The following is a 16,167-nucleotide window of genomic DNA, read 5'->3' as shown; positions in this document are numbered from 1 at the left end:
ATCTCAGTTTTGCTCTTCCACTGATTGGTTGAGGCCCACCCACATTATCAAGGATCATCTCCTTCATTGAAAGTCAACTGATTGTAGGTGTTAGCCACATCTACAAAATACCTTCACGACAACACCTAGATGAGTGTTGTTGAGTAGCTAGGTACCGTAGCCTAGCCAGGTTGACACAAAAAACTTACCATAGTTGGCATGTAGCTGTGTAACCACAACCATAATGAAGATACAGAACAGTTCCACCGTCCCAGAGAATTCCCTCATGCTTCGTTGTGATCAATCCTCCCTGTACCACCCACCCCCAGCCCTGTCAACCCCTGATCTGTTTTCTCCCTGTATTTTTGTCTTTTCCAGAATATCATATAAATGGAATCACACGACGTGTGGTCTTTTGAATCTGGCTTCTTTTGCTTAGTGTGTTGCAAATGAGATTCACCCACATCGCTGCATGTATCAGTATTTTGTTTCTTTTTATTGCTGAGAAAATTCCCTTGTATGGAGTACCATGATTCTAAATTAATTTTGTTAATGGGAGAGGTATTATCTCTCATAATTCTATAAATCAGACACGTTACAGGAGTTTGAAAATTTATAGGCATGTACGTTGAATAAAGACTAGGAAGTTGTCCTAGACATAACCCAACGAGAAATCACATATGAAGCACACTCCTCCATGACCGCACAGGTATTTTTCCTTGAAAACAATGATTTCACTGGCCACAGAGAGGCAAGGCCAAGGTGGACCTTAAAAGCATCAGTCATTATAATCTTCTAATTGGCCATATGGCACAGCAAACTATTTCAGGGCAGACTCAGGTGACACTGATTGTCATAATGGCTAAAGGCTGAGCCACAGAATCAGATCAGGGAAGGGCTGGATTCCTGAACTAGTCAGGAAGATGCTATAAGGCATAACACTGATGAGCAGAGATGACAGAGAGTCACACATGACAGACCTACATAGGTTACAGCATAGGTGCCAATCACTCTGCATTAAATGGAAGTATGACTTTCATCCACATGATCTGACATAACAGAACTCCCTGGGATCTGTGCTTAAGAAGTCAAGGAGGTCCACAGTCTAGTCTGGTCCAGTGGGGCCAGCCCCTCTGTATCTAATGGACCCTCAGTGTGCTATGACTAAACTCCCTCCCTGTCTACGAAGCAGAAGTGGACTGCTTTAGATAGAATCTGGAGCAAGATCTGAGTGTCCCATAAGCTCAATACCAAAGCTGAACTCCTATTTTCCATTGTTTATCTGCTGAGTGTTGGGCTTGGGTTCTTCTTTCGCAGTCAACACAAATTTATCCAGAAGTTTCTATGGGCCCCTCATGGTGCTCAGCACTGGGGATATGAGAAACAACAAGACTCTCCTTGTCCCTGTCTTCATGAAACACAAATTCTATTGTGGAAACGTGTACAATCAAGTATTTAAACACAGGCCTGAAAAATCTTTGACTGTGATAAGTCCAAAGAAGGAAGCAAATGAGAAACTGAGGTTCAGAACATTCTAGATGGGTGGCAAGGAAGTCCTCTCTGAGAAAAGACAGCCAGAGGATGAGTTAGGGGAAGACAAAATCACGGACAGAAGGAACAGCATGAACAGAGGCCCTGATGGAGGTTGGGTGTAACTGGAACAGGCAGAGAGAGTGTGAGAGGGACATGGGACAGGATCAGGAGATGTCAGATCACTGGCAGCTTGTGGGATGTGAGGAGTTTGGGTTTCCTTTAGTGAAGAGAGAAGATTTTGGAGGGTTCAGAACACAAGGGTCAGATGATCTGATTGTGTTTTAAGAGGATTATTTTTGCGGCTATGCTGCAGTGCGTTGCAGTGAGACAGAATTAGGAGGGGCAAGAGCAGTTAGGGTGCAGATGCACAAGTCCAGATGAGAGGTCATAGTGATAACAGAGATAGGAGAGTTAGAGAGAGGAAGACAGACTGGAAATTTGGGAGATATATATAGGCCCTATTGAAGGATTTGTGAATGAGTAAAGGTGAGGGAGAAAACAGACTGATTGAAAACTGTGGTAAAGACTTTTGACATTTAATTAAGTGGGGGAAAACTGGTTCAATCCGTGTCTGGAGGTCAAACAAAGCTGAATTACTATTTTGGGATTCAAATATATAATCACTAATATTTAAAGTTATGGGAATTGATGAGCTTACCCTCACAAAAAAATCAGAGAAGAGAAAAAGGGCCCAGAAAGAATGTTGAGAGAAGGCAATATTGTATTCAGGTACAAAAAAAAAAAGAATACTGAGGCCCATAAGATAAGAGAAAATCCAGGAGAATGTGGTGGAAAGGAAGTCAAGGGAGTAGTACTCCAAGAATGAGGGCATCACCTGTGGGGTTGAATTCTGCTGAAGGAACAAAGGGCTAGCAGAATAAGAGGGGGCAGCTTCCTTGAAGAAGGGAGGAATGCACAGAGCCTTAGAAGAAGCCTGAGAGCAGCCGGGTAAGAAAATCCCTATTAAACTGATCCCACAGTGACCCTGAGAACCTGTGATTGAGGTCCAATTCTGTTAACTATGGCTTAAATTAGTGCTATTCTGTGATTTATAAGAAACACATATTTGGTCATTCAGATCACAGAAATATACTTTTCATGTACAACTGGTCTTCCTCCTGGTTCCTGGCTCATAGCTCCCCAAACCCATGGAATTTCCTGAGTGATAAGAGCAATGGAATCACCTTTTGTTATAATCTTTGGTCTCTAGCCCTCAGTTCCTGAAATCGTTTCAGAGCCATAAAGGTGAAATGGGTGTCTCATTATTCATAACAAGACCCTTTCCTCTACAAATGGGCTTATGTTAATGAGGTGATTTTGGAAAGCACCTAAAGATGGGGTGAGGGTACTGGGTGCCCAGGAACCAACCATGAATAGAGGGTTGAAACTTTGTCTCACTTCCTGATTTCTGGGGAGGGGAGAGGAGTTGGAAGTTAATCAATCACCAATGGCCAGTGATTTAATCAATCGTGCTCATGTAATGTAGCCTCCATAAAAACCCCCAAGGCAGGGGTTTGGAGAGCTTCCAGGCTGGGGAATCAGAATGCCTCCACGTGCCACCATGCTGAACCTCAAACTCCAAGAGGACAGAAGCTCCTTTGTTCAGGAGCTCGTCCTATGTATCTCTTCATCTGGCTGTTGATTCATATCCTTTAATATCCTTTGTAATAAACCAGAAATCTAGTGAGTAAACTTTTTGAGTCCTGTGAGCAGCTCTAACAAATTAATTGAACCCAAGGAGGGGGTTGTGGGAACCTCTCATTTATAGCCAGTGGATCAGAAGCACAGGTAATAACACTGACTTGTGATTGGCAACTAAACTGGAGGGCAGTCATGTGGGACTGAGTCCTCAGCCTGTGGGATCTGATACTATTTCCAGGTAAATAGTGTTAGAATTGAGCTGAACTGTAAGATACCTAGCTGGTATTGCTTGGTGGATATCAGAACCCTTAATTAACAATTGAGTTATACTTAAATAACTCCAACCATCCCCTCAATAGTACCTAATGAGTGATATTAGTTACTCTATTAGAAAGGCAGCATAATATATTGAAAATAATATGAAACTTAGGGGTAGGTGGATGTGACCTTAATTCCTGACTCTGCCACTAGTAGGTTCTGTATCTTAGGCAAATTGTTCAAATTCTCTGACCCTCAATTCCCTGATCTGTAAAGCAAGGGCAATATTAATGTTTATCTACATACTTATTCTAAGGTAAGTAAACAGTTTTGAAAATTGAAAAGTTATATGCAATGTTAGTATAGTAGGAATGAATCTTAGACCACAAACAGATAGGTAAGAAAAATTGTGTCTTATGATTTTACTTTATATCATTTAATTCTGAATTTGGGTACCCACCCACCTCTGAAAGGGTTGAAAATTCAATTTCAGCCATTATTTAACTTCCATCTCCTCCTACTCGAATACTTAGTCAAGATTCTTAAGGTTTTCCATAATACCACAACATTGCTTTGGTACCACAGACCCCACTAGTTACTATGGAAACACCATATGATTCCTTCAGGCCCATCATCTTCTATGCTACACTTGAGTGAGGGGCAGCTTCCCCAGATAAACTCTGCAGCCATCCTTCTAGAGGGGCTCCTCCAAGTCGGAAAGCCCAGGCCTACTTGAGGAAGTAAGGGACCTCTTTTCTTCCTCAGCCTTGGGCAATCTTCCTTTTCTTTCCTTGCCCTTAAAAACCTTTCAATTACTATGCTGTTCTTCTGGGACACTTAACATTTTCTTCTACAGTTTCAGGAAATGCCATTACTTGAGAGTCATTCTGCTTTCAGTTCTACCAAGATTCCTAAGATAAGGAAGCCCCAAGGGACCTGGATATCTCTGTGAAAAGAATTAGGAGTTGGGAAGGTAAAGAAAGGACAACCAAAAAAAAAAAAAAAAAAAAAAAAAGAAAGGACAACCAAAGCTATTTTAATGAATTACGTTCTATGATTGTTACTTTTATTAATTTGCATGGGATCTTTGGTAGTCTTGTTGGACCATCTGCTTCATAAAGGGATTGGCCAGTTCGAGAACTTGGAAAACATTGGCTTTAAGAGTAAAGGACACATATGTGAAAATTTCAATACTTTAAAGAAGATGCTGCTTAGATAACAAACATTGAAGAGGAGAAACTAGCCTGCTTGCTAATGCAGGTACTGCCTTCTCTCAATTGGGAAAAGTGCTAAGTAACTAGGCACCATTTGAGGAATCAGTACATATTAACACATAAATGGGTACTTACAAGCCAACTTCTTCCAAGAATGGCTGTGGAGCAATGAAGCGAATTTCCTGGTGAGGGCCTGGTTGGATTTTCAGCCAATCCAGGAAATGAGCATCACTTGTCCCACTTGACTGACCACACAGTTCCATCCTCACCCAAGTTTCTGTGCCTGAAACAGCAATAATAGAGACCTCATTTAAAACATTGGTCTATGAGTTCAGAACAGTGACAAATTAAGTGTCACTATAAGGATGTATGTAATTCATCAGCATAAAGTCCCCAAGGAGATGCCAGACATCAGCAGAAAAGCCATCTTCCCGAATTGCTATATAATAATGAAAATTCTTGCTCGTTATTCTAAGATCAAAATAAGAAACCTTGAAATATTATCTAGTTTTATTCCCTGCCTCCATGCACCCTGAGCCTACCATAGCCTTACCAACATTAATCCCAGATCTCTGAACAAAGGAAGTTGGGTGAGGTACAAAAACCCTCCTTTTGCCTGTTGCCATCCCTGTCTACTCCTATAGTCTGTTTGAGTGCTGAGTGAAAGATCCCCAAACTTATCAATGTAGGAGATAACATCATGTGGCTGATAAGTGAGATAAAGGTCTAACAAGCCAGCATTCATATTTGGAGAGTTTAATTATATATTTTGCAGGTAGATTATTTAATTTGTAAAGAAAACAACATCGTACTACATTTATCTTGCAAAATAATGGAACACTCTTCTCTTTTTGCCTCATTTTAAAAATATGGGATTGCATATCATAAAATGTTTAAATATACGCCAATAATACATTGTCTCACGAACTAGAACAACGTTATTGAGGTAAGTTTTAAAAGAGTACCACCCAGAGTGGTAAAGAAAATGTCCCAAGGTCACACAGTCAGATGTGGGAAAGTCTTGATTTAAACCCAGCTGTGATCAAATGCTTTATGATGACAGAGCATTTTAAGAATATTTCAGAATGCTTTCTTGGTTTCTGTCTCTCCCTGTTTGTCTTTAGTTTTCATTAATCAGATTTTGAATACTGTAAAGTACTCCATTATACTTGCTCAAAGAAAGAATGAATCTCTTGGCTTCCCTTTTGGTTCCTGAACTGGTGGCTGGGGTCCTCAAGGCTGTGCCAGCTCTGGGACATTGAGGGCCACCAGGCTTATGACTTCAGCCTGAATTTGACAACTTTTAGTCCCCAATTTCTCCTTTAATTCTTTAAAGCTCAAAACACTTTAGCTGAACCAGTGGGTTAATCCCATCTATGAGAATAAATAAAAACAGTGTGAAATTTCATTTCACATTGACGAAATGGTGGTGTCTAGGTGGGAGAAAGGAAAGCATAATCAGAACCCGTTTCTTAGGAAGAATAAGGACCCCACATACACACTTAAGGTATTCCACATATGCACCTAAATTATTCTACATACGCACCTAAGGTATTCCACATACACACCTAAATTATTCCACATATGCACCTAAATTATTCCACATACGCACCTAAGGTATTCCACATACGCACCTAAATTATTCCACATACACAACTAAATTATTCCACATATACACCTAAATCTATGGCTCTCAGCCCTCACTTGCCTCATTTTGCACAGTCCATTAGCACCTCTTCCTATAGCAGAAGACTGGTCTGGTCTAGATGCAGTGGGCATCCTCACCAACATTGTCTTACTACCATCCTAGAATCCCTTGCCTTCCAAACTTCAGTGACCTGCTTTGCTAATCCCTGGATCTGTATCCTTCAATGGACATCTGTCTCCAGTGCTAGGGAAAGATTCAGTAACATGCAGCTTTTTCTACCCCAAGCAAACATTGTCAAAGATGAGGCACTTAATGGCTCAGCAATACTTCATATCATCTTTGGTTGATTCCCTGGTATAATGATCTTGTCCTCCACCCTATCTCGGCCACTCATAACCAGAGACAAACCTTAGACATTGTAGAATAATAATTGTAAAACCTCAACTTCCATCATCCCAATTTCTGATTATCTCTACTCCCTAAGTTTCCCTGTCCACTTCCTCTACTACTTCTACTCTAATAAGTTTTCAACCCCCCACCCAGACATAATCAATCCATTAACCTTAACACACTTTCTCTATAAATCTCCTCACATCCTTGCTTCCCACTTAGTAGTTATCCCACTTAGATTCCATAGCTCATGATAATAATCACTCTTGTACATGCTCTCAAGAGTACATTAAACTCACTTGAAAAACACAAACCCTGGTTAAATCTCCGTTTACATAAATGCCTTGAACCAATGAGTCTCCCAGCTTTCATTAAGCGACTCTATGTGTTTGGGGCACAACTCCATTACTCCACAGTCAGTTTACAGTTCTATTTTAGCCTTCACTTCCTGTTTGTGCACAGCCTCAAGGTTAGGTAAGAGGTTAGGACCTTCTCAGATTTTTCCTGAGCATGTGCACAACCCAGCATATGTGTGAAGTCTGTTAGATTCTCTAGAATATGTCAAAGCTTTTCAAACTATTGAAATCTCATTTCCAAGCTTTTCCTTTTAAGAGTTTTGATCAGCTTTCTTTTTAAGTGTTCCTAATCAGTTATTGCACTTTAGGCAGCTGTGATATTAAACAATCGCCACTGGTTGTTTTGAAAAAATGCTGTAGGGAACATGTTGGTAGCAGTGTAAGTTCAAGTCAGGTCAGATAAACACAAGCCCTGTAAGTTGGGGTTCCTAGGTAGCTGTCACACAAATCAGATAATAACAGTTCTTGGGAATGGGGCCTTTTTTTGTGGCTTCTGATTTGCTCTACCCCTCTCCAGGGGCTCAGTGCTAGGTTTTCACAGCTACCATGAGTGGGGGAGAAGGAGATGAGAATAAGGCAAGTTAAAACATCACGAAACTCCTTCTTTTTACTGAGATTTATCTGTTTTTCTTGAATAAACATTCCTCAGATTTTTGCAGGAATTTTCCAGAATTCTGAAAAAGCTGAATTTGATTTTTGCAAGTGTCCTCATTGCTTTTATGGAGGAGCAGAAATTCAGAGGTTCTTACACTGTCATTCTGAGCACTGTATTACTTTGTGTGTGTGTGTGTGTGTGTGTATTACTTTTTATATCATACAAACCCAATGTTTATCTCCCATCTTAAAAATTAAATCCCTTAACACCATATCCTCACTGAGGAACACTGGGAAATGTTGACGTCACATATTTGTATTTTCCCAGAATTCTTAGGTGACAATGTTTTACCTTAAAGCAATGGATACACACAGCAGTACTGCAGTAGATTGTTAAGAGAGTTATTTGGAAACAGACAATCCTTTCTTCAATCTTGTATTTGAAAACCTAGGCCATTTCATCTCAGAAACCTCTTAAATATGTAAGCCCCATTTTCATGTTCCTTTGAAGGAGACCTATTAAGTAATTATTAATTTCAATCAAAACATTCTTTCTCTGTAATCTGTTTTGTTGTTTTTAACTAAACACAAGATAGGTTTTAAAAGACCTTTAAGCATGTCAGAGGAAAATGTAATAAACTAGATAAAAGAGGCTCTCTTAGATATATTAATGTCTAAATTCTTCTGAATCCATGCTACTAAATACAAGTTGTACTTTAAATAGCCTCAGGTTACAAGGACCATTGACTAATGCATTACAGAGGAAGGTAATTAACTTCCTACACTCTCTAAAAGTTTGCTTTGTGAGACCCTCTCTGACACTTAGAGAAGACCGCAATGTCTGATTAGTATTGTTAGGAAAACTGCCCACTTCTCTTCTATTTTCAGACTCCTTTCAGACTGGGGGTGTAGCTACAGCAGACTGTGGAAATTTTGGAGTGGATCAGAAAAGGAAGCATGGCACGTCAGAAGCTGTTTTGCTATTAACCAGCAGTGGTGTTCGGGGCAAGTCATTTAAACTCTCTATGCCAGGGTTCCCTTATTTGTAAAATGAAGGGTTAAGACACAATGACACAGAGAACTCTGCTCAATATTATGTGACAACCTAAGTGGGAAGAGAATTTGAAAAGGAGTGGATACATGTATATGTATAACTAAATCACTTTGATGTACACCTGAAACTATAACAACATTGTTAATCAACTATACTCCAATACAAAATAAAAAGTTAAAAAAAAAAAGACACAATGACCTATGAGTTTCCATTCCCACCTTATGATCAATGATCCAAACTTTATCATCCAAAAGCATATGAAATATGGCAGGATGTTCCACAATTCATGAGGGTTTAAATAATATTTAAAATAAAAATCAAAACTGAACAAACTTTGTGACCTGGATGACTTATTTCTATGATTTACTGGAGCATTAAGGAAGGAGAATGACTGCTTTTCCTTATGCAACTGACATATTGAACAAGCTCAGTGTGTAGTTTGGAATCAGAACACAATTTAGTTTTTATCTCCCACCATCCCTTTAAGCATTACCCCATGGTGTCATCTTTTATCTGTGGTAATCTTTCTTCTGCAGGCTTGCGACTTTTCCTTTACTCTTAGGAAACAGTTCAACATTTGCTTTCAGTAACAAACACTCTCAATTCAGAATATATGAAGTCCGGCTTCCTGTAATTATCAAAATGTCAAAATTGGTATAACATGTTCTTCCCTTCACCAGCTTGGACCTGCTTCTCAGAACAGGAAGCCCGGTCCTGCTGACTTCCCCTACCACTTGTGTTACTCTTCAGCAAGGTCCTCGTGGGGAAGGCTTAGAAGGATAAGAGGTAGAGGACAATACTGTCTAGGTGGGCAGTACTGTGCTTTATGGGCCCTGCAGTTGATGAAAGCTGACTGTTTCCCGTTTTTCCCATAAAGTGCTTCTGAGAACCCCTTAGAGGTTTCCTGTTAGGCTCCTTCCCTTGCATTTTCCTCGACTCAAGCAGAAACATATTCTACCTGAGTTGCCAAGACTCCTTTCTCAGCCCGTGGTCGCCAGTTTCCCCCCACCACTCCGACACACCAACACTTCCAACTTCTCTCTGCTGAGGTTTCCTTATCCCTCCAGCTGGACAGGACCTTGAACAATTCCATTCCAGCTTAGTTCCACCCCTTCTCTCACTGTGGGAAAACTCGTACGTCCTTTGCCCCTACAACCCCTGGGAAATCAGTCTAATCTCAACAAAGCAACTATTCAGACCCTCTCTTCTCTTAAGATTTCTGGGGTAAGCTCAGACCACATTCCACAGCTGGCTTTACTTCATCAATTTTACATCAGCGACCAGTCTTCTATGTTTCCTAATGTCAGGGAACAGAATTTCAATGCTTTACAGTGGTGACCTTGGAGACAACCCCCTGTCTACTCTAAGGGCTACTGCCTTGCAGGTCTTGAGGCTAGTGGCTCATTTTTGCCCTCTAATGCCCTATGTGCTCCCCCAAAGAGGAGACTGGGGAAACAGAGCAAGACAACAGATCTTTCCAGGAAAAAAAAGCCTTACTGAACTCCTCCCCAAAGCTTCTCTCTGATGTTTTATATACCTTTGATATCATGGAAGTGTCCCAAAATTTAGGGATTCCTATTAACTATAAATTCTGCATTTGGGAGTGGTGGATAGATTTGTCTCTCTGTCATTGTAATCCAATATTTATTGTAGTGGTGCTTCAGCTGAAACTGATTATAGGAAGATTCTCATTCTAACATCCTGTAACAGTTACATTAAGCCCAAGGATGACATGCTACGAGAAAAAAAAAATTGTAAAGGTAATGAAACAATGGAAAATATTTTAATGACCCTAGCATAAACATATACTTTTATTTTGGGGTAAATAAAACCATACTTCTTTTTTTATAACTGTAATCTCATTGTACATATGCTTTTGCAATGTATTTTTTATTTTTTAATTTATTTTTTTGCGGTACGCGGGCCTCTCACTGTTGTGGCCTCTCCCGTTGCAGAGCACAGGCTCCGGACGCGCAGGCTCAGCGGCCATGGCTCACGGGTCCAGCCGCTCCGCGGCATGTGGGATCTTCCCAGACCGGGGCACGAACCCATGACCCCTGCATCGGCAGGCGGACTCTCAACCACTGCGCCACCAGGGAAGCCCTGTAATGTATTTTTTTTAAAAAACTTATTTTCACAAACATTCTGTGAAACCATGCTTGGAATTTTAATGTGTGTGTATTATCCTGGATACTGATGTGTCATTCATTCATCAAAGACCCTTTGAATGCCTACTCTGTGGCCAATACTGGTTCAGGTGCTGGGATTGCAAAGGTTAAAAGAACTGAGTAAACACTCTGTTTAGGAAAGTACAAATTATTATAATGCCATACTGTATTTGTCACAAGACAGTTACCCACATAAAGTGGGAGTAGAGAATAGAATGTATTTATGTTTTTTAAAGGAAATTAGAAAGGAATCACAAAGGAAGCACTGAGTTGAGTGTTTATGGAGGGTGTGTGGGAGTTTGCTGGGTAGGCAAGCAGGAGGGAGTCACCCTTGGTGGTTGGAACAGCTTGTGCAAAGGCATGGAATTTATTTTGATCTTGTATAAGGTATGAATGTTTTCCTTTTTTTTTTTCAAAACTGTTATTGAATCGTTCTAAAATTACTCATTAAATAATCCTTTCTCCTCAAGTGTAGAGTTATACTGGAAAGCTAGTTTTATTGTATATTAAGTTTATTGTGTTGCTTGGTCTACATATATTCTCTCTATGCAATTCCAAGGATTTATTCTCTTTTGGGAGGGCCAATACCACACTTCTTAAAGGACTGTTGCTTTTTAATGGTTTCAAATACCAAATAAGCTAATCTACCATCATAGCTTCTTTGCCAAACAATTCTTTTCTGAATTGCTCTAATTCTAATATTTCCTTGAAGGAACCTAGCTCTCTTTTGATATTTTAAGATGTCAAAAATATTTTTGATATTTCAAACACTTGAAGACAAAACCGCTTCAAATTTGTAGCTGAATTAATCATCAATTTTATTACATTCTCTCTGCCTTTGGCTTTAGATAAAAACCTTACACAAAAGGCTTGCAAACCCTATAGATTTTTTGAAAATGTTTTGTTGCTATTATTGCTGGTGTTTTCTTTATATTTTTTTTCTTCACACAAGCCTAAATGCATATACTTTCATAATCTTCTAAATAATTTCAAAATATCTTTTTTTTTTTGAAAGCATGGGGTTTAGTCTGAATCTTCCAAACTGTGTAATTTGATCTATTGAGCAAAATCACCAGATAGCTGCCAACTTCTCTGCTTTACTTTACATACAGTGGCATTGTTATAAACATTTGAAGATGGTTAGGCCGTTATTTTTATGCTTGGTGTTAGGTTTATATAAATTTAGCTCCACAAATTTCTCCTTGCTCCTAAAGCTTAGAAGAAAATATACCTTAAAATAACACATACAGAGTAGAGGACCCATTCTGGCTAAAGTTTGGGTTCAGATGTGCTCCCAAAATACCTGATCAACAGATGGGATGGGTCCCTAGTCATTGACTTGCATGAGGACTATAGGCTACAGGAGAGTGAGGAGGAGGTGGTGAGCATTCCCTGAGGGAATGGCACAGAAATCCGAGAGTCTTGCCCTGATTTTAGAAAGTGGGTAGGATAATTTCAAAAGGTATATGCTGTGCAATATGTGGAATTATTGCCCAAATGACAGAAATATTGCCCAAATGACAGAATGGCCCTGGAGCTTCAACATTGCAACCAGGGAATATTTGCAACACTTACTGCCTTTTTTACTTTACGTCCTCACCTCCCCCTCTTTGTTCTATAAAAGAAATTAGCATCCAAGGCTGGGCAATATGGTTTTTCGGGACACTAGTCCACCATCCTCTTGGTCTGCTGGCTTTCCCAATAAAGTCCCTATTCCTTGCCCCCAAAAATTGCCTCTTGATTTATTGGCCTGTCATGCATCAAGCACTATAAGCTTGGTCTCAGTAACACTTAGCTAATGAGGGTGACACCTTCAAGAATGAAACTGGTGCCCTTATAAAACTGATCCCACAGAGCTCCCCAGACCTTTCCACCATGAGAAGGGAGCACAGTGAGAAGGCAGCATCTGTGAACCAGGAAGCAGGCCCTCACTAGACACAGAATCTGCCAACATCTTGATTTTGGATTTTCCAGACTCCACAACTGTGAGAAATACATTTCTCTTGTTTATAAGCTACCTAGTAGCTTGTATTTTATCATACCAGCCCAAACAGACTAAGACAAAAGGTTTACTTCAGACATGGAAGAAGGGTTCAAGGTTAGGAATTCTCTTAATGGAATTCATTACATAAATATTTAGAGGAGATAACCATAGGGTTATCTTTATAAATTCCAAATTATATTTGACACTATTCAGCACCCATTGTGATAAACAAAACAAAACAAACCTCTGTGCATGGTAGGTCCCTCCTTATCTTGATAAAAGCTAGAAACCAACAACAAATATCAATGAAGAGCCTAAGACATTCTTGTCTCCAGGACAAAGACAAGAATGTCCACTGAGGCAGTTAGTCTGCAAAGATACCACACAATGGACACAACTCCTGGTATTCACACTCCTGTGCAGTCACTCCTACATTGAATCCAACCAGCCTGTGACTTGCTTGACAAACAGAACACTGCAGAAGTAATGTGGTGCCAGTTAGAGGACTATGCCTTAAAAAGACCTGACAGCACAAACTTCAGTGTGCTTGGAAGCCATCCACCATGTAAGCATCTGACTACCCTTCGAGAGAGAGAGGTCACTGGGAGAGGACCTAGAGGATGAGATGCCACATGGACAGAGGCTCATGGAAGGGCACCAGGCCTGTGAGCGAGGAAGCCAAAATATTAGGCGAAACCTACTATTGTGAAATTTACATTTCAGTGACTACACTGAAGGTTAATCAGCTACAGTAATTAAATCATCACAACATTGGTATAAGACTAGATATATAAATAAGTGAAACTTAATAGGGAACCCAGGCACAAATCCAAGTATCTAAGGGAGTCTAAGGCATATATATATATAGACACACACACATACAAACACATATGTAAGTGTATATATACGTATTTAAAAGGAAATCAAATTGGTGCAAAAAAAGATGACTCTTGCATGGGACACACTGTTGCTTGGACAATTGGCATTCAGATGTACAAAAGAAAAAAAAGACTTAGATTGTGCCTACCATAAATAAAAATAAATTACAGATATATAGAAGATTTTTAATGTTAAAAATGGAACTCTGAAAATACTAGAGAAAATCATAAGCAGATATTTTTTATACTTTTGGAATGCAACAGCTATTATAAACAAAAAGTTCAGAAACCATAAATGAAAAATATGAGGAAATTGATGAAATAAAAATTAAAACTTTGGTACTATAAAGTACCAAAATTTTATGACAAAATTAAATGACAAACTGAGGAAAATATTTACAACCTGATTGACAGATGGATAATGTCCTTACTATACAGTGTTCTCATAAATCATTATAAAAATGATAAGTGCCCCATAAAAAATGAGAAAAGGCTACAAATAAGCATTTTAGGGAAAATGAATAAAATACTTCATAAAGTCATTATTAAAAATGCAAAATTTTAAATGAGGGATTTATTTATTCATTCATTCATGCCAATGTTAGCAAACAATTTAAGGAATGAGAGCATTTGCTTTAGGAAATGGTCACTTCTGATTGTTCTCTGGATTCAAGATCTCTTTCTTAAAAATGTTTTTTTATTGAAGAATAACAGACAGTGAAAAGTGTTCAAAACCTAAATGTAATTATTCATATTATTCATATATATTCTACATATAAGCCCTTTCTTTTAAAGGTGTTGCTAATATCTTTTCCTATTCTGTGTTTTCTTTTCTACTCTTTTAATGGTAGCATGTCATAAAAAAGTTCTTAATTTTAATATAATACAAATTATTGATATTTTCTTTTATGGTCTGCTTTTTGTGTCCTGTTTAAGGACTCTTTCCCTGCCTCAGGTCATGAAAATAATCTATATTATCTTTTAGAATAGAGGTGCTCATTACAGTAGCAACTAACCACATGTGGTTAATTTAAAGTTAAATTAATTGAAATTAAACAAAAGGAAAAGTTTTGTTTCCTTGTTCATTCTAGCCATGTCTTTAAGGGCTCAATAGCCAAAGATCTAGAGCATTTCCAACGCTGCAGAAAGTTCTATTGGTCAAATATGTCGCAGAAGGTCATTTTGTTTTGTCTTTTTTTGTAACAGCAATAAGAATGTGGGTGGGAAGTTTGTGGGAGGAAATGTGAGAACGTTAATTTTCTCATCATTAGCAAGAAGGTATCAATGTTCTCTAAAATGAAAGCAAGTAGAAAAAGTTGTTTTTATGACTTTTTACCATTTTAAAAAAATTATGGATTCCCTTAGCTTTGGAAGGAATCTTTTAGAATATATTTCTGTTGTGAGGAAATATTGATATAAAATTTATTAATTGTTTTCATTTTAGCTCGTCTCTTTTATATTTTAATTCAGGTACAATTAAATTTATAATTAAGTTAAGATGACCTCTGTAAATGAGTTAAATCAGACCCCTGTTTTCCTTGCTTTGACCCTGGCCTCCTTTCCTTTGTTTTTCCTTCTGCTATTTCCCTCTTTTCCTCTCCCTCATCTGAACCGTGACAAACCACAAAGCTTGCAAAAATAGCTCTTAAAAGAACGGCTCTGACAGTTGCTTGAAAGGGATTGTACAAAAGATCCCGAGCAAGAAGCATGGGAAACCAGTACATTCTCTAACTCTTGCAACCACAAGTTTCAGCAGTTAGAGATTTTCCCAAAAATGCAATCCAGGCCAGACCACGAGGAAACATAGCCCTCTCTTCTGTAAAACTCCAATCCTGCTTTGTCTGGGGAGTTACGTGGTTTTCAGGTTGTCTCGGATGTGCGTTAACTAATGAAGACTTTATCCTTTATTTGAATCACTTAAACTATTTTTTCCTTGACTTAATGTCTGGGACTTGAAAAAAAAAATCAGCTTGGGAGTAGAATGTCTTTTGCCAGAACACAAAGATGCCATCAGAAAACCCCTGAGTGTTGCTTACAGGGCACACATTCACCAAGCTGTGGCAACATTGTCACCAAAAAGCTTAAAAGCAGGTGCCATCTAATAAAATGTATTAAAAGATAGCTGTAAAAAAAAAACAATGACTGTAATAGTATATGCTTGTTTTTTATTCATTTTAATGCATGTGGAATAGTTGATACAGGTGGGTAAGTGCTGTTTCTATGAAGTATATATTGAATTTTTATCTATGTAGGCAGGAATGGATACAATTTGGGAATTGTCAGCAAACAAATTATTTCTGGGTCAAGAAAGGATTTTATTAAGAATAGGAAGGTCTGAGGGAACCCAGTGCTCATACACTCTAACCAGGTAGAAATGGAGTTCCAGAGAATGCATCAAGATGATGGGCCAGCCAGAGGACCCAGGGGAAAGCGGACTGCACAGACCAAATTCTCATCTCATGAATTACAA

The sequence above is a fragment of the Orcinus orca genome, chromosome 9, assembly GCF_937001465.1.
Source record: "Orcinus orca chromosome 9, mOrcOrc1.1, whole genome shotgun sequence".
Classification (NCBI taxonomy): Eukaryota; Metazoa; Chordata; class Mammalia; order Artiodactyla; family Delphinidae; genus Orcinus; species Orcinus orca.
The sequence above is the reverse complement of the archived record's forward strand: the minus strand, read 5'-3'. Positions refer to the sequence as shown.